The following is an 18571-nucleotide window of genomic DNA, read 5'->3' on the forward strand; positions in this document are numbered from 1 at the left end:
CATGCCTCATATTCCCTAGCTGTCAGAGCCATGGTGGATCTGCAGATGCCACACATGCAAGGCATAACTGGAGGCTCAGGGCTGAAGTGGAGGGAAGTGGGATGTGAAAATGTAGGAAATGCAAGTGATCTCAAACTAACGGAACCAAACCTGCCACCTGCTTTGCATCAAAATGTCAATGTCTGTGCCGTGCCAGTTTTTATCCTTGAAAGGAATTTTCCAGTTGAGCGGAAATAGGAAGCCTTTTTCTAAAAATGTAAATCTACCTTCAAAGTACTTGCCTTCCCTCCTCCATATATTTGTGGCAAGTTCTGATTAGGTATGGCTTCTTTACCAGGGGTATTTTATCTTAACTTCCCCTGTATAAAAGCAAGAGACACTACTGGGTTCAGTTTGGCTGAGATTCTCCTTCAAAAGTTATTGGCAACATGAACAATGGCCTCATAATTTATGAGGACTGTTAGAGCCTCTGACAGAAGTTGTAAAGCATCTTGACTGATTGGGCAGATATGAGATGTGTGCAGTCATGGCATATTGTCGCCTGTATGCGCATACTACATGCAGAGAGTTGCATGGCTTGCTATGTCACAGATAAATTATTCCACACAGTCAAATTAAGGTGTTGTAAATCACCTTGCGGACCCGAGACTAGTCCTGAGTGACGACCTTTACGCCTATTTGACTCTAACTCTTATTTATGTTAATCACATCTGTATTATACTGACGGGGAAATGGTGTCATATTCTAAAAGGTCATTGTTGTGCAGTATAGCCTGCGAGAGAAAAAAAACATGTTTTTGTTTATCAAGCGGAGGAGGTCTTTGAGATTATAGGCTGGACTCTTGTATGTTTGTATGGTAAACAATTTCCTTTTTATCCTCCTTTTTTCCAGAAAGAAGTAAAAATTCTGGTTCCTTGCCTTGATCTACATGCCACTCATTTAAAAGGTATGTACTATACATTTTATATGATAAAATTTCTCATGGATTCAAATTGTAATCTCACATAATTTCAATATAACACACAGTGTATTAGAGCTCCATATATTACTGTGCAGCACAGCGGTGTTCATCCACCATATGGGGATACAGCATGTACCATGCTATTGTAACAAGTTGTGAGCATGAGAAATGCTTGGTGTGGATATTAAATGCTTATGAAATCCCTCCACAAAGAGCTTCATGATATTTATGACACTTTGGTAATTACATGTTTCATGGATGTTAGACCACTACAATATATCTTGTGATACAGAATATATATTTTTCCTCCGTTTCATTCAGCCATCCTTGTAAAGTTCTGATTCAGGCAAAAAGCAAATGGTATCCTTGGGGATGGCGTAGCTGAAGGAGAATGAGAGCCTTTGTTGACTACAGTAAAGTTAGAGGAAAATGTATGCTTTTATTCTCATTCATCATATACATGTCATGAAAGGCCTTCAAAAGGCAGCGGCTCCAAACAGCAATAAGTTTCTTTATTTTTCCCATTTACATGGCGAAAAATAATAAGAGCGTCCAAAGAGCGTGTGTTGAAAATCAGCCATTGTGATGTGAGAGAGGCGTCTGCGTGTGATCTCCGCTGCACTCGAGACGACAGGCTCTGTGAAGTGAACCACTGCCCAGTTACACATTAGCTTTGATTGCCAGTTTGTTCTGTTCGCAGCCTGTAGCTTTGAACTGCATCTCAAGATGAAAGCCAACCTTGTCCACAGTGTGTCCACTGTAGACCGCTGCTGTGTTTGCTTTAGGCGCCATCAAGGGCTTTAGGACTATTTTTTTTCTCTATAGTTCTTTACCATGCTGGGATGAGCATTATGTATAATTTATCATACAATGCATCCCGAGACAGGGCCCCATCTCTACTCCATTTTAATTTAATGCCTCTTCTTTTTTCTGTGTCTCGTGTTGACTGACTCTGTGGTCAACGTGTGATACCACTAAGGTATGCCTTTGTTGTGTCCGGCAGATGCACTTTGATATTAGTGGCTCCTGTGGTGAGTGCATCACCACTCGATGCTTATTCTCCCTTCTCTCTCTCTCTCTCTCTCTCTCTCTCTCTCTCTCTCTCTCTCTCTCTCTCTCTCTCTCTCTCTCTCCCCCCCCCCTCTTTCTCCCTCCCTCTCTTTCTCTCTCTCCCTCCTGCTCTCTTTCTCTTTCCTGTAAGAGCCATAGAATACAGTGTCAGGCTGCTGAAGACCAGACGTTCCCGTTCTCTCTCGTCTCCAGAAGCCAGCCGCTCATGTATAAGATGAAACAGTGTTATAAACCAAATAAAAATGTCTTGCCTCTTGACAGCCCCACCGTGAATATATGGCCTCTTATTTCAGTGAATATATTGCATAATTATGTATGGTTATGAATATTGCATGGAGCCTCACACTGAGCGCATGGTAAGATGCCTAATTGCGGAGTTTAATTATTAAGAAGCAAAGGTCCTGAGCGGGTTTTGCGAGAAGCACTTTTGATAAATTATTTTTTGCAGTTTTCTGATGAATTATTTTGGGGGCTTGTGCCTAATCAGCAGGCATAGTGGACGGCGTAACTGCTCTTGAGAGAGACTTATCTTCCCATGGAGAGGAATTACTATGCTGATTAAAACCACTGAAATCAACTAATAACTTAATGATATTGGAGTGGATCAAAAAAAATGAGTCATTCCCTCTCATAGTGGTAGCTATGAAGAACACAAGGGCACAGTGATGGGTAGAATGAGGACTGTTGCCATTGACCCCAGGGCACAGCTTTAATATTTCTATGTAACATGAGAGAGGGAAACAGAGAGAGAGAGTGAGAGAGAGAGTGATGGTATGTACTAAAGCAGAGCAAAGCACCTCATATTAAACAGTGTAGTCGTGCTTTGCTTTATACTTCATATGAAGCACTCCAAGAAAAAAGTCCAGAGAGGCTGACTAAACAAGGAATAATAAACTAGGTCTCCCTAGAGTACAGCAAAGCCACTAGAATCAGTGTGCTTGTATAACTACTATTGCTACTGCCACTTTTTCTCTCCTACATGTACTAAATTATATCTGAGGAAGCCACACAAAAAAAATATTCCTCACTAGTTATATATTCAGTTCATGTACTCTTGCTGCGCAGAAAGGTTTGAAACTTGACCTCAGTTTTGTGTCAAAAGAAATTTGAAAATGAATAAAACAGGCTTCTCCGCATGTTACTTCAAATATAGAACTGGCACACATGATGTATGCTTCCATAAAAGTTAATGCTTCTAATGCAGACAATAAGAATCGTTGACCCACTTAATCGCGGTTCCATGTCATGCTGTGACAGTGTGAAAGTTCACCGCAACAGTAGGATCAAGCGCAGGGTAATAGCCGGGCTCCCTCCATTCCCCTCTTACAAAATGCATGTCTGTCTTGCACTTACGAAATGCAGTCAAGCTGCTTTTCGCAAGCCGGCACAAATATGTGAATAATGGATTGATATCGATGTGAGGATCGCCTCGGTGTGTCCGGCGGTTGTTTGGTCTAGAACTCTCCCCCCGGAGGGCAGGAGCCTGGTCCGTCTGTCAATAACATGTCAGTTGTCTCACATGCCGGGCACTCTGACCAGCTCTACCGCTTCAGTAAGCAGCTGCCCGACTGTTCGCTCCTTGTTGTCAAATCAACTATTCTGCTCTGGATAGAGGCTAGAAGCTGCAGTGTGTTGGGTCAAATAGATGTGTCGGTCGGTGGTCCTGAGAGTAGCCTGGCAATAAGAAATGCATATACTAATTCTGTTGTGTTGCTGTGCAGTAATTGCAGTGATTAGAAATGATGAATAAGTTACTAGTATGGGGTAAAGGCTGTGCAATTGTATTGTAAATTATAGAGCTGATGCAAATATGCATCATATTTTTTCCTTTTGTAACCCTTACATAACCAGATAAATTGACTAAGAACACATTTTTATGTTCTGGAGAAAAACATTCAGTGGTAGTGGTACACACATTGACACACTCACACCTGGGAGCTGCCCAGTATTACCACAATCTTGTACCATTGGCTATTGTACATCTTGTTGAGCGGTTTCAGGTTCAGTGCCTTGCTCAAGGGCACATGGGAGCTGCTGCGGGAGAGAAGAGCATAAATCAATCACTTCCCCAACAATGATTTTCCTCGCTCTAATCTCCAGGCTGCCGTATGTTGAATAGGAACTATGTGTGTATGAACCTGTGTACTGTATTTCTGTATGAGTGAAATAAGGATTGTAGTGGCCAGTGTGTTGAATAGCTCCCCATGCCATGAGGTGCCTGGGTTGGGTGGACAGGCGGTGTTATAAAAAGGCGTTTTCGACACTGACATCATCCAGAGCCACCAGGAGGCCACTTTTCCCCTCTCTGTGTTCCAGACGGCTAGCTACCCACTGTCTGAAGCTAATGGCTGGAAGCACAGCTAAAAGCTCCCAGTGTGATAAGGTAATGTGAAGTCAGAGAGAGAGAGAGAGAGAGAGACAGGAAGAGAGAGAGGGAGAGAGTGCTATAACATTGGGGCCGTATATATCGTGATTATACAGCGATGAGGAAATGGTCTAAAAATAAAAACAAATGGAAAACGCTAGATGATATCACTGCACCCAGATTGCTGACTGTAGAGGCTGGAGTCATATCCAGATGGGTGTTGAGTGGGGATGGCGGTGCAAGTTTCTATGCCAAACCTTACTCAGCAGCCATTGCCTTTGACATTATGTGACACTATGATATTGAATGCTTTTCGTCACAAAAGTCTAGGTTCGTAATAATAATTATTTGATGGCTTTAATCATTCAGTAATTTTTTTACTGCTCTTCTCTCCACCTCCCCCACCTCCACTATCACTTTGTATGTGTTTATGTCAACTTCAGGCTTTTGCTAGGCCTTAATTGATTAGAACAGTGTAAGATAAAGAACCTGCCTACCTGCCTACCTGCCTGGTTTGCTCAGCCTTCATTATCTGCAGATGGTGCCAGCGTCCAGATTACAGTTACACCAGCCTCCCACTTCTCTCTCCTCACACCCTCTCTTCACTCTTTTGCTCCTGTGCCCCCCCCCCCCCCCCCACACACACACACACATACACACACACTCACGCATATGTTTCACATCTCTCTCTCTCTGTCTCTCTTCCTGCTTTTCTGCTTCCTTCTCTCTCTCTCTCTCTCTCTCTCTTCTTCTCTCTTTCTCCCTCTCTCCCCTCCTCTCTCTCTCTTTTTTTCCTCTCCTCTTCGTCATTCTCTATCTTTCCTCTGAGTTGTTGTCCTTAGTAAGATGGATGTGTGTGTTCCCAGGGCAGATGGTCCTGTTGTTACTGTGTGTACCAGGCTCACACTTTAACACCCGGCCTGCTTGTCTGGCCTGACGGGCCATTGCCTGGGGAAAGGACTCTACCACACCATGTAGCAAGCATGTGTGTTGTGCAGCTAACCGCATGGGTGCTCACACCTTTTTAGTGAGGGAGTACACTCTAACATACGCCAAACGCACAGATGGGTTCTCTCTTTAAAACAGAGTTTTTGATAATTTTTGTTGTATGCTTGTTGTAAGCTTTAATGTACATCATAACTAATGTATTTTGAATAACAGCTGGCATCTAGTGTTTTTTTTACAAACTACTCTTTCTGTGCAGGCATCTCGTTCTGAGAAAGAATAGCTATTTATGAATATTTGTTAATGAAGAGATTTTTCTGCACATCACATTTCTGCAAATTGGGTTACGGTACTGGGTTGGGGTTTTCAATTATCATGACGTACAACACAACACTGGTGCCAGTAGTAATACTCTGGTTAATTATTACAAATCATTCAGAAATTCCTCAAGGGTATGATGGATTTTATACAACGCATGTGTACTGACTGCTTTTATATAATAAATAAAATAAAACAATAAAGATTTCCAGCTAGCTCCCTGGTTACCACAGGAGTTGGCATCACAACCAATACAGCATGGCAAGCCGTATATTATGAGAATCATCAGCACGGTTGGAATGCTTCTGTGACCAATCAGATTGCTTGGCTGAAACTACTTGATGTGTAATTGGACTCACCAATATGTCTAATGTTACTTGCCCCTTTCAATTATTTGAGCATTCTGACTGGTTTTCAACAAAGACCAGCATTTTTACATGCATGTGCTGCATGCGCTCAATCATTTTCTCCCCCACCAAATAACTACCTCTGATTGGAGACCATTTTGCATGATGGCAACCTGTGTCTTTTTGATCGATTCATTTCATTGCCATGATAAACTTTTATAACAGCTATCTTTTAGCTGCAACATATGTGGAACTCTGTGCTTGATTCCTACACAATGATCTACGGATGATAAATCACTGGGTGTACATAAATTATATCAGTAAAATCACTGGCGATATAGCCCTTTTCCATGCACATATGTAAATTCAGCCAGTGATGTTCCTCTGTGGGAAATTGCAGTCTTTCTCTACCCTCTAACCATACTATTTCCTTCATTTCAATCTCAGCACGCAATCTGAATATTGTCCCTTAGCTGCTCCTATCATATGTAATGAATGTGCTGCCCCAAAGGTGAGTGCCATAATTGATTAAAAACCATAATGTTTTTCCATGCCTTGGCATCGTCTGTGGTACAGATATGTATGATGTGTGGTACGTGTGTGTGTGTGTGTGTGTCTGTATGTCTGTGGGTCTGTGGACAGGACAGGACATCAAAGTCATGTGTGCACTGGCTCTATTTCATCCCGGCTAATGAAGAAGCTGCGAGAGTGCTTCTGGGTCACAGTGGGAACATGCACAGCGAGGTCACTTCAAAGGCAGGATAATGACGGATTAAGTCTAAATCATGGGCACGCTTTAGTCTCTGTCGCACATCTAGCCCGTCGCTTTGCATTTTATTAACAAATCATCGCAATATGATCTGGTAAAATGTGTCTGCCTTAATTTCCCTTGTCCATCTTACTCTGCATAAATCCCCTACATCCATATTAGTGGATCGTGGTGGGCAGAATGGTGGGCCTTTTATAAACCCTTGATGGTGATGAAATATTCTTTCATTAGTGTCCATATATCTCCCCATGTATTCATGTTTTAATGTACTGCTCTCGGCAGTTCCTTATTGCCTTTTGTAGTATCAGTGACAGTGATACAGTTTTCCATTTATGGTAGGCCTACAGCATGCATCCTTGGATAGTTTTATTCTGCATTCTGCATTAGCCTACACACCCAGTGACATAACCCTAGGTCTCACAAGATGAACAGGTGAGGCAGAAATTTCACGACATTGTATCATAAAGCAGGAGGGAGAAGCAGTCATAATGCTTCAACCCACTCAACTCTATACGTAACGACAAATGGTTTGGATGTGGAAGATACTCTAGGATTATTGAGCTGTTGGCACTCTTATGTGTAAGAGGATGGGGCATGAATATACTGTTTCACTGCCACTCATCTTGTTCAATGTGTAACCCTTACAGTCTTTCACCTCAACCCGGCTGTGCCTCTCGTTCGGCTAGCTCCCTGTCCAGATCACTCACTGTGTTGGAGTTACAGGTACGTAGGAAGCACTCAGCAAAGTATAATTGCTGCTGGAGTGATTTATCCACCTGTAGACCCTCCAAGAGCACTCCAACACACAGATACTCTCGTCAACAACGTATCACAGCAATTATAATCAAGGGTACCCATTGCAGGCTTGGCCACCAAAATGCTTGTTTTGGTGGGAGAGGTGGGATAGAGGTGGGATGTCAGGAAATATTTGATAAATTTCAGCAATTATTCAGGTGAGAAAGGTCTGATCTGGTTCGAGGTTTGAATGACAGCAGTGTAACTCTCCTCCTGACATTGTCAGTATTTATCCGGATTATCCAGGAAGTTAATGTACACGTTCCTGCTTAAACCAATTCAGCAGATACAGATACATAATCCAGTATACGTACATTATTAAGGTACCCAGTATAAACTTTGTAGTGTCTACTTAGTAGGGGATTATTGGAGGCTAGATCATCTGAAATTGGGCCGCCCAGCCCCTGCCCACAGAGGGAAATCAGCCTCATTTGTTGGATACTCTGAAGCGGCTCTCATTTCACCTGGGTTCTCCCATGTTTAATTGGCCTCATTATGTGATTAACTTAGCAAATTTACCTCTTACCCTCAAGGCACAGTTTCAAACACTGGCAGACCACAAACCTTCCCAAAGTCACTCCATCACAGAAAATACAATGTCAGCATTTAGGCTGGCCATCACATTCCACTGGGAAGTTTTCATTTTCCAGCAGAGATGCCTATTTGGCTATATTAACCTCTAAACCTTTGACTCAACACACCACTTTTGAAAATGATGATGATTAGCAATATGTCATTGTTCCTTGGAAATGCTCACTGATATACTTTATATGCCTAGTTTGGCCTGATTTTTACATGTTGTGTAAATTGGTTTGCTACACATGGCCTGTATTGTAAAGTTCACACATACACACCCATACTGTCAAAAAAATGAGAAGCTTCTTATGTGAGAATGTCCATTTTATTCCAAAGTACAAAAAGTGTAAGGTATAGTGCAGCAAACATTTTGTTCATCTTCAATGCATTAGATGGATTTAGGTGTTGCCTTCGCACATGTTACAAAAAAAGCTGTACCATGGAGTCAGTGGAAAGATACAGCAGATTGTCCAATCCAACACACAAAATCTAATATTTGGAAAGCTCCAGTTGTTTGTTTGTGGACTCATAGATATTGGTTTCATTTTGTTGATGTCCTTGGGGAACAGTATGGAAAATGAAAGGAAGATGAAAAACAAAGGCCATGATGTTAATCTATCCTGTCATCACTGAAATCTCAGAATCCTCTGTGGGTTCCCTGACAGTCAGATGAAATGGCCAGTAAAGTGCCAATTTCACCAGACCACTTGTTATTTGCCAGCAAAGTTATTGGTTCGCTTCCTTGTTTAATAACCAATGGCAGAGCTCAGAGAACGTGATGAAGGAGGAAAGAGTGTGTATGTATGTGTCCGTATGTAGGGGGTGGAGGAAGTGTGTGTGTGTGTGTGGGGTGGGGGGTGGGGGTGGGGGGGGCAGTAGGGTAGAAGAGGAGTTTACAAATGGGATCCATCATTTTTCATGCACAGGGGTGACATCCCTCCGTCAGCCAATTTCGCTCCGATAGCCCGGTCCCTTGGATCATTGATATCTGCATTAGGGACCTTTGTTAAAGGTCTCATCTAAATGCATTGAAAAACGCCTTGCTCCCTCTGTGTACTTCCTACTGTTGAAAGTGTGTGCGTGCATGCATGTTGCTTGTGCAAAGATTTGCCGACTTGGCTTTGTCTACATTAAGGTTAGTCTTTGTGGCAAAGCAATGTAGTGTCGCTGAACCTAGCTTGGGGAAAAAAGAAAAAAATAGTAGTAAGAAAACCAACAACAAAAACAAGCTGCTCTTTTAGTGTGCAGTGCTCCCACAACAGTAGCTACAGTATAAGCATTTGCGCACTCCATTGTCATTGAGGAACTGTTTAGTGAATATTCATGTCAGTAATGTAATTACTGTAATAAATCTGTCCAAATTAACAGCACAGAATGGAACATGGCCTATGAAGATGTTTCAAAAATAGGGCAGAAGGCATAGTAGAGGAGCTCATTTCAAAGTGATATAAATATGCCAATGCCTTCTGCATGAAGTTGGTTGGAGTAGGCCCATTAACCAAAACACTTCAGAGGCACTTCATTTTATTCCACTAAAAACACCTCCCTTCATGTACTGCACTTCTGCAATTCTGCAGTTTAAACCAACCTGGCTCTACCTCCCTTGCTACTATGAAGAAGTTTTAATTTGCTGTTTCTGTCCGTCTATTTTACAGAGCCATAGAAAGATACAACAGAGGTGCTGAAGGGCTAATGTCACTGTCAATCCACCATCCCCTCAGCCACAATATCCTGGCTTAATTTCCTCACAGATCCAAGTACCCTTGAGCTTCAAGAGGCCTCATTCACGTACTTGAATCAAAATTGCCCCAACCTCCCTCGTCCACTAATTTCACAACACTTTGGTAACGAGCAACATTGCACTGGTAAAACATTATCACTTTTTAGCATGCATACCTTCATATAGGTTCATGAACTGTAAAGTAAAAGGCGAGCTGTGCACCCAGGCAATCTAATATTTCATTAATAGATTGGATACAAATGTATGTCGAGCATTTCATTAGGAAGCTAGTGAGTAGTTAGGCTATATCTTCTGGCACACTCCTAAGATATATTAAGAATTGTAATTAATAAACTTGATAATCTGAATATCCTGAAATTGACTAATAATTTGGTGCTTGAGGACATCCCTGCACTATGGTCCCATAGGGATCCCATTAAAAGTCTCACCGACTATAATCTATAGTTGTGCTATATGATTCAACCATGCTGCCCTCTCAACAGTATTGAAATCCACTTTCAAATGACTTTGGAATTAATAATTTACCTTAAGTTTATAGGCCTTCTGGTCCATCACAATAACTGCTCCTACATGAATGATAGTGTGTCCTAGAATGTTTACAAAGAGAATTGCACTGGGAGCATCTGTCATTGGCTGTCACTATGTTGAAGGGAAAATGTGAGTGTTTGACACATGCTATTACTGTTTTGTTGTTGTCCCATTTTCAGATGTGGTCGATGAGAGGACAGGTCCATGTTAATGTTCTCTAGTCGGAGGCACTTTTTTGTGTGCAAAGAAGATGAATTAAAGTGTGATTAACAACATAAAGGGCAAGGCACTCACTTGAATATTACGCTATGAATCAAAGGGAGCGGCACTCATTCTCGATGCTGTCGGTGATATACTCTCCGTATTTTAAATATACTTATTGGCACCACACTATTTTATCATGTGAGGCGGAAATGTCACAGCCAACTCAAACAGGGAGCAGCCAAACCTCCAAAACATGGTGAGATTGGATGTGAAATCAGTGCAAGGGTCACTGACAAAAGAAATTGGGTTTTATGCAGAGCGTGCCTCAATACACAACACTCCCAAACCAAAGGTAAAAGCAAAGCCCTTACCGGCTATTTTCGACCCATCATTATTTCTCATAAATCCCAAACTAGCCCAGACCAGTGCCTTTGACAGCATGACTGATGAGTTTTCCGTTGTGAATGTCAAGAGAAATGGTCTCCTGCACCTTATCTCCCCTATTTCTCATTGTGTGTGAGACTTGGGGTTTTATGGAGAAAAGCCACGGCCGTTGTGATGAGCATTACCTGGTGATAATGAAGGGCACGCCGCTGTACTGTCAGCCCCGACAGACAGACAGGCAGGCAGGCAGGCAGGCAGGCAGGGGCCCGGCTGCCGAGAGACGTTGTCCATTCATGCGTTTACGTGCCCTTATGTCTTTATCTGGAGACCAGGATAAATACGCATATTTATATATTTACATTGTGTCAATGCAGTGATTGCCCTATCTACCGCTGCTTTCATTCATGAAGGGAAATGTCAAGAGGTAATCAAGTCAAATGTGCCTTTTGTCAATGCTATTCATGGATCTCAAATTGTATATTGAAAATATTTGGGTGCTGGGTCTCTGTCGCCGTAAAATGCCCCTTCCTGGAATATTAGATTTAACTGCACATGTTTTCATACTGTTTGATTATTCATATAATCCAACTTTATGCCACATATAGTTACATACATAATGGAAAAAAGAAACCATACATACTTAATGTTTGGTTTTCCACTTCGAATATCTTACTGCTCATTGAACAATTACCGTCTTTTTGAGCGCATTCAAAATTTAACCAAAGTTCACAAGTACAGTATACAATTTATTCAGCACAGCATACATGTATCCGGTGTTATGTTTTCGAAAAAAAAATACCCAACTCTGATTTGATGAGCCTTTCTTGCAGTCTCAGAGGAGAGGCACGTATCCCACTGAGGCTAATGTTAAGGGTTTTTAGTGATCCTGCCTGTACCTTGGCATGCAAGCCTCGCTGTACAGACAGAGGATAATGAGGTCTGAGCCAGGTCCTAGCAATGGCTATTAGGCAGGGAGCTGCATATTTATGATGGCTTTATGAAGCATTTATTGCCTCGTTTCCATCAGAACGTTGTCTGCACAGACCTGACAGCTTTCCTTAGAGATTAGTCTCAGATACCCCCTGTTAGGTGGCAGTCTGGCCAGATCGTTTTCTCCTGCTGGTCCTCTCTCTCTGTATCTCTCTCTCTCTTGGTTTGTCCTTCTCCCTCACTCTCTACCTTTCTCTTCCTCTTTCATCCCCCCCCCCCATTTGTCTCTCTTTTTCTCTCCCTCTCCGTCTCTAACTCTCTCCCTCTGTCTCTCCCTCCCTCTCTTTCTCCTATGCCTCTCTCTGTCCCTCTCGCTCTCTTTCACCTCTTCCTCTCTATTCACTCCCTCTCTCTCTGTCCCTACCTGTCTCTCTTCCTCTCTGTGTCTCTCTCTCTCTCTCTCTTGCTCTCTCTCCAAATTTTCCACAGTTTGTGTCACAGCGGGTCCTCTGGTTACACTGATACGAATCAGGGTTAAAACGTTTGTTTACTGTGAAGAAGGGAGAGATATAAAAAAACACTGTGCTAAATGTCAAGATGATGAGGTGGGTCAGGCTGGCTGCGCTGTTGCTATTACGGCTGTCTTCGCATGGCATCATCACAAACTCTGACAACCGCACATTGACTGCACAATTTATGCTCGGGAGGGTTAAGTCTCCCAGTTCCGCTGTTTCACCAAGAAATTAAATTCACATGTTATCTTTGAGAACATCCTTCCTCATTCCCTCCAATACCAGTGTCAGGAGTAAAGGAATGCAAGGTGTCACGCTGCGCTGTTGAAACCAAAGAATAATGGATTCTGGCATAAAGAATCATTTCTGTCTCCCTGGGCAAGCCTCATCCGCAAAAGTACACGTATCTACTTGCTGTCGGCCTCAGCCGCTTTCAATAGTTAACCAGTTACATGTACTAATAGGCTTTCAAAATAGTTGAGAAAAGTTTAATATTATTTTTTTAACGACTTTTCACCACAGACAACCAAGAAACCCTGAGCAACCTGCCAACTGTTTGGCCTGCGATATGGCAAGCTAGAATGTGCTCACGCCTGCACTCCACATCTGTATGTTTGCTGAGCGCTTTGTGTATGGGCTGTATGATTCTTTCATGAGCTGTGTGGTGGCTGGCCTTTCATAGGCGTGCTCTCATTGAGCACTTAATCAATACCTGTCATCTTGAACTCATCCTCTAAAGTGGGCCCCCGTTCTTTGTCTGCCCCATAATCCATCTCCATATACGGCTATTTGAATTTGTATTACACGCTAAGAGGACCTTCTTCACTATCAGAAGACTTAACGGATTGTTTAAGGACCCTCAGTACGTATTTTCATAAGCACAAGACCTGGTTTATAAAAATCTATACAAGGGCCTGAAGACCTGGGGCATCGTGGCAAGCAGGGTAAGGCGGGAACGTGTGGAGAATTCTAGATTCAGAGGAAGGCAATTTCAGTGTCTTGGTGTTTCTGATTGTTTTGTTAAAGCTGGTTTTATTGCTGTTGCTTAGCTCTTCTGTCTGTCTATTTGCTTTGGGTTTAAGGAGTGGCCAAAGGTAATTTATGGTATTTTCCCCCCTAGGAGAGTATTTGATAAGGCACTTCTAAAGCTGCCCGACTGCAGGCTGAAAAAGGGGAGACTTGCTTTGGATTCCACATGAATGTGGTTTCTGAATCACTGGCAGCTCCTTGTGATTGTACTTTGTGAGTCTATCTGTAGTAAAGACTGATAGTACTCTGGGCGCAAAGGCCGGTAAATGCATTCTTTAGAGCGATTGTAGTTTGTGAGTTTATCTGAAGTAAACACTGATAGTATTGGAAGCTCAGAGACACCATGCATTTAAGTGTTTTTTTTTTTTTCTTTACCCAACTTCTGTGTTCCAATCCTCCTACAGCTCAGCCTTCTCAGAAACAAATGTGCAGTGATCCATGCTCTTAACACAGTTAAGAAAATAGTTTTAGAAAATTGGACCTTGAAGAATTCAGAGTGGGTGAGTAATTGGAGGTCAATAGAAAGCAATGCTCCACGACAGAGCTGAACCCGCAGAGAGAGAGAGAGAGAGAGAGGGTGAGAGAGAGAGAGAGAGAGAGAGAGAGAGAGAGAGAGAAGCCGGCAGAGTGTCAATCAGCCAGCGTTTTGCCCGCATTGCCCCTTAATTTAATCACTGTTTAATTACTGCTGTCCCCTGAGGGGCGCTCTGCTGGGTTCAGTTACTGAGCTTTTTCCCTTCCTCTCTCTCCGTCTCTGGGTGCGTATTTAGCCCTCGGACACTCTCTCTGAAGCGGGCCACTCTCTCAGAAGCCTCAGCAGTATTTCAACCTTACCTCGGGGCCTTAGCACAAATCTGCTGATGATAATGTCAAGGGCAAGCACATATGCATATGTGTGATGAAAGCTGCCCGCAGGAGCAGAGACACCACAAACACACAACTTTACCCAGCGCAGCAAGGGCAGGAAAAGCTGGAAACATCTTGAAGTCGACTCCAGCGTCTCCGCAACCGACTACGCACCCGCTGCCCACTCCTCCACACCCACCCCCACACCGCTCTCCCTGCTGTAAGTCTCCGCACGCAGGCTTGGATGTAACGTGAACTCCGAGAGCTGTGCAAATCACCCACTTAAAAATCACTGCTGGAAGGGGTGGCCAGGTTTACATATATGTTCCCTGGCACGATATAATGCGTGGCGCCATATCTACGGCCAAACACAGTGTACGTGTTGCGGTTTCTCAGGATTACCAGCAGCTCACCACCGCAGATCCTACACAGGGACTGCGTCCGGGGAATAACTCACATTTAGCTCTTAAGCCACAGCAATCAATATAAATTTAGCATGGTAATGATCAGGTGCAGGGGGTGTAAGTCTCCTGTGCCTGCCTCTCTCTCTCTTCCTGGTGCGTGCCGTGGCGCTCGGGCTCCCAGAGGCCTGTGGGTAACACAGCTAGGGCTCAGCTCCGCGCTTCAAACCTCAACTGAGGATTACAACAGGGAAACAAACAAACAAGGTTTTCTCAGAGTCTTAGCGACAGCATAGGCAGGAGCGGCGCTGGTAATGAAGCCACTGACGGCACGCACTTATGCACACACACACGCACACACACACACACACACACACACACACATACACACATACACCCACACCTCAACAACCCTCAACCCCTCCACCATTCCCTTCCTGAAGCAGCAGGGGTATATTAGAGTGTGTTAAGGATATAATGGGACAAATGGAGATGATGTGATGAGGGGGCTGTGTGTTTGTGTGTGTGTGTGTGTGTGTGTGACTGACTGATAGATGAGATGCTGTCTCTCAGGAGAGTGTCTGTGATGATGACTATCGCTAGGGGAGGGGAGTTAAGACATTTCTGGCTCCTGGGTATTCAGATTGGAGTGTTGACAGGTTTATTATTGAAGTTTTCTTTTTTCTTTTTTTCGACTGGATGAGTAACGTCAGAGCGTGATAGACTGTGTTCCTCTATAGTTTCCTTCTTGACAGACACCGACGTAAGTCCACAGTGTCAACAACAGCTGGTCTCTTGCCACTCTGGGAGCCATTTCGAGACATCATGAGGAAGACTCGGTGAGATAACAATAACATACGATAATTGTGTGGGTGGAATGGTATAGCACTTGCCTTACTGCAATCTATTTTATATACACTAAGTTGTTTAGCATTTTACATGGTGAGACGCGTATGTACAGCACAGTATTAATGCCGAAACCAAATCGAAATTGGCTGGAGGATTGTGCCAAATGTAATCCCTTTAAGCTGGCTCGCTGGCCTCGTTTGTGTCAAGCAGGATGCCTAGCCGGAGAACTAAGGCCCATAATGCAATTGACGACCTGCTGCCTCTGACATTAATAAAGATGGAACATGTACAGGAAATTAAACTCTCACTTTCCTATTGTAATGAGATCTTATCCATCATGATACTGTTTACCTCACAATCAGATAAAATGATCAAATTGAAGCTCAATCAGGGCCTCACGCAACGCCATCACCATAACCCGCTGGCATCACTCTTCTAAATGGATGGAAAAGTGAATGGGATTTAAATAAAGACTCTATATGTTAATGGGAAGGGTTTAGCTCCCCTGGTGATCCACTTTCTATAAAGACAGAGAGAAGACAAGGGGGAGGGAGGAAAGGAGCATGGAGCCAACGCTGAAGACTAGTGTCACTAGAGTGTTGTTCTGTTATAAGATACACATTTCTAATTTCCTTCGTCTTGCTGTAAAAAAAAAAAATGCATTACTGACAGACGTTGAACATGTTGACCTCAGCTGTAAGTGTCTCAGGCACCACTGTGTCCTGGCTGGCCACAAGAGGGGAGTAGCTAGCTACAGAGGCAGAAGACGGGGCCACAGGTTTATTGTCGCAGAGGGTAGATGAGAGATATGTATATTAACAACTAAAAGGCATTATCGTCCGTTTTACTTTGCTGGATTTTTCTGTCTCCTTATGTGAGTCTGTGATCTTTGATATAGATGAGGGAAAGGAACCGTGGACAAGAGGGTGAGGCAAAGCAAAATTTGATGGTATTGGCTTTTATAGGTAATAAGGGGGCACTGATCAAAGGTTCACAATACTCAAATGCAGCTAGGTTGCACTCAGGAGGGGGAACAAGTGCTCTCCAGCCTGGCTCAGTAAATTGCCAGATCAGCTAATCAGAATTCAACTGGAAGATGTAAGTTAGTGGAGAGTAATTGAAGACAGATTTAAGGGGCATCCATCTGGATATGGCTACCCTCTCATGCTCTCCTCAGTAATTTATGGCGAATGTTAATAATGTTTTTTATATAATAGTGGGTGTATGTGTGGAAGGGGGGGGGGGGGGGTGTCTCAAAATGAAGCCCCTAAAAAGCCTCAAACGCACTGGGAGAAATTACTTGGAGGATATCTTAAGCAGACTATCCATTTACTTGCCCTCTCCTCTTCTCTTGGGCATGGGAAGGTGATGATGGAGGAGCCACGTACTTATGAAAAACAGTGCATGTGGGATGTTATCAGCATCTGCTCAACATGAGTATATGAGCCAATTAATCGAGTATGTGTGTATGTTGTCCTCCTCTACATGATTAGAATCACAATCCCAGGCTATGTGGTCCTGTTTGACCTGGCTCGCTTAAAATTGAATATTCCCTTGAAAAAGGTTTGGTTAATGAAGAGTATTGAGGTACAGCATGATCAAGAAGTAGGCCAGGATGGATGCAACCACAGATTAATGAAGTAGTTGAGATAAGAGCGGATTGAATTTGCATAAGACACTCAACAAGAATTAATGGGATTATATATTTAATATAGTCAATGTAAATGCTGCAGAATAAATTGAGGTCTTACCTATACCCTGAACATAGCAATATACAATACTACGAGTCCTCAATTCTTACAACAGACACTAAAAAAAAGAGATGTTTTGACAATCTGACTTAGTCGATGGTTTGACATTAAATTGGTTAAGTTAAACTGTACATTCATAGTGCACTCAAGTCCTAATGCCATGTTTTTTTACATGGTCTACATAATCTATGTTGTCAGTGGGATATTCTTTTCTTTGGCCCTATGGCATCAGTCTTGCCTTGTGCTTTACAAAGGATCCTGATCTGACAGTGTAAACACCGAAAGAACAACGTCAATATGGCATCAACAACGCGACTGCTGTTATTTCCCTCAGGACTTGGACTCAAATGATCCTCCAGGGACGCATTTAGACAACGGACCGATCCAAACTGCCGGTAACTGTAACCTCACTGTCACACTGCCGCTTTTAACAGAGTTTAAAAAGGGAAACAGAGAGAGAGAACAAGAGAAGTAGAGCTAGAAAGAGAGACCCCATCACTTCCCAGACACAGTAATATAGAGGTATTTAGAGGAAATTATAAATCCAAAAAGCTGTCATCATCGTGGTGATTACATTTAAGGTATGATTACTGTCCCAGATGTCAGTGATGATGGAGGTGACGAGGAGGAGTGTGATATTAGTCCCCTATGCCTGGGAACCATAATACCTTTTCCTATTTTACAACCTAACTTTCTCTCTTTCCACAAGGAGACATTTTCACTCTCTGCTGCTTTGATATGCCTGGCTGCTTGGTAGCTGTTTTAGAGTAAAAAAAAACCACCCACAGCACCGACAGGTGTCTGATTTCTATTCCCACTGCAAACACACGCCGCTGCTAGATGCAGATTGCCTGTGGAGATCACCGTTGGTGCAAAATAATAGTGGTTTTGGAAATACCGGCCCTGGCACATTCTACAGGCCTTTACAAAGATGCGTTTTTGAGAAGAAATGATACAACAGTGAAAGAGTGATTGCTATAATGATAGAGCCCTAACCAGACATTTTTCATAAATGGAAACTTGGACTTGGGCCTGAAAAGAACCAAGAATGGGTATGGTGTGTGAGACAATTTAGAGAAAATGTTTTTGTAGTAAATTGCCGCATCATGGATGCTTGGGATGCTTTAAGGTAATAGAGTTCACTTCTGGGGAGAATCAATGAGTCAAAACAGCAAAGTTTGGAAAGAGTCTTGTTGACAAACTAGAAGAAGTTTTTGAGTGACTGGTCTTGAATGATTACTCCATGTGG

The sequence above is a fragment of the Centroberyx affinis genome, unplaced genomic scaffold, assembly GCF_046629955.1.
Source record: "Centroberyx affinis isolate AG114_WGS23_722 - 3 ecotype Tasmania unplaced genomic scaffold, CSIRO-AGI_Caff_v1 ptg001111l_1, whole genome shotgun sequence".
In the NCBI taxonomy this organism is placed as follows: Eukaryota; Metazoa; Chordata; class Actinopteri; order Beryciformes; family Berycidae; genus Centroberyx; species Centroberyx affinis.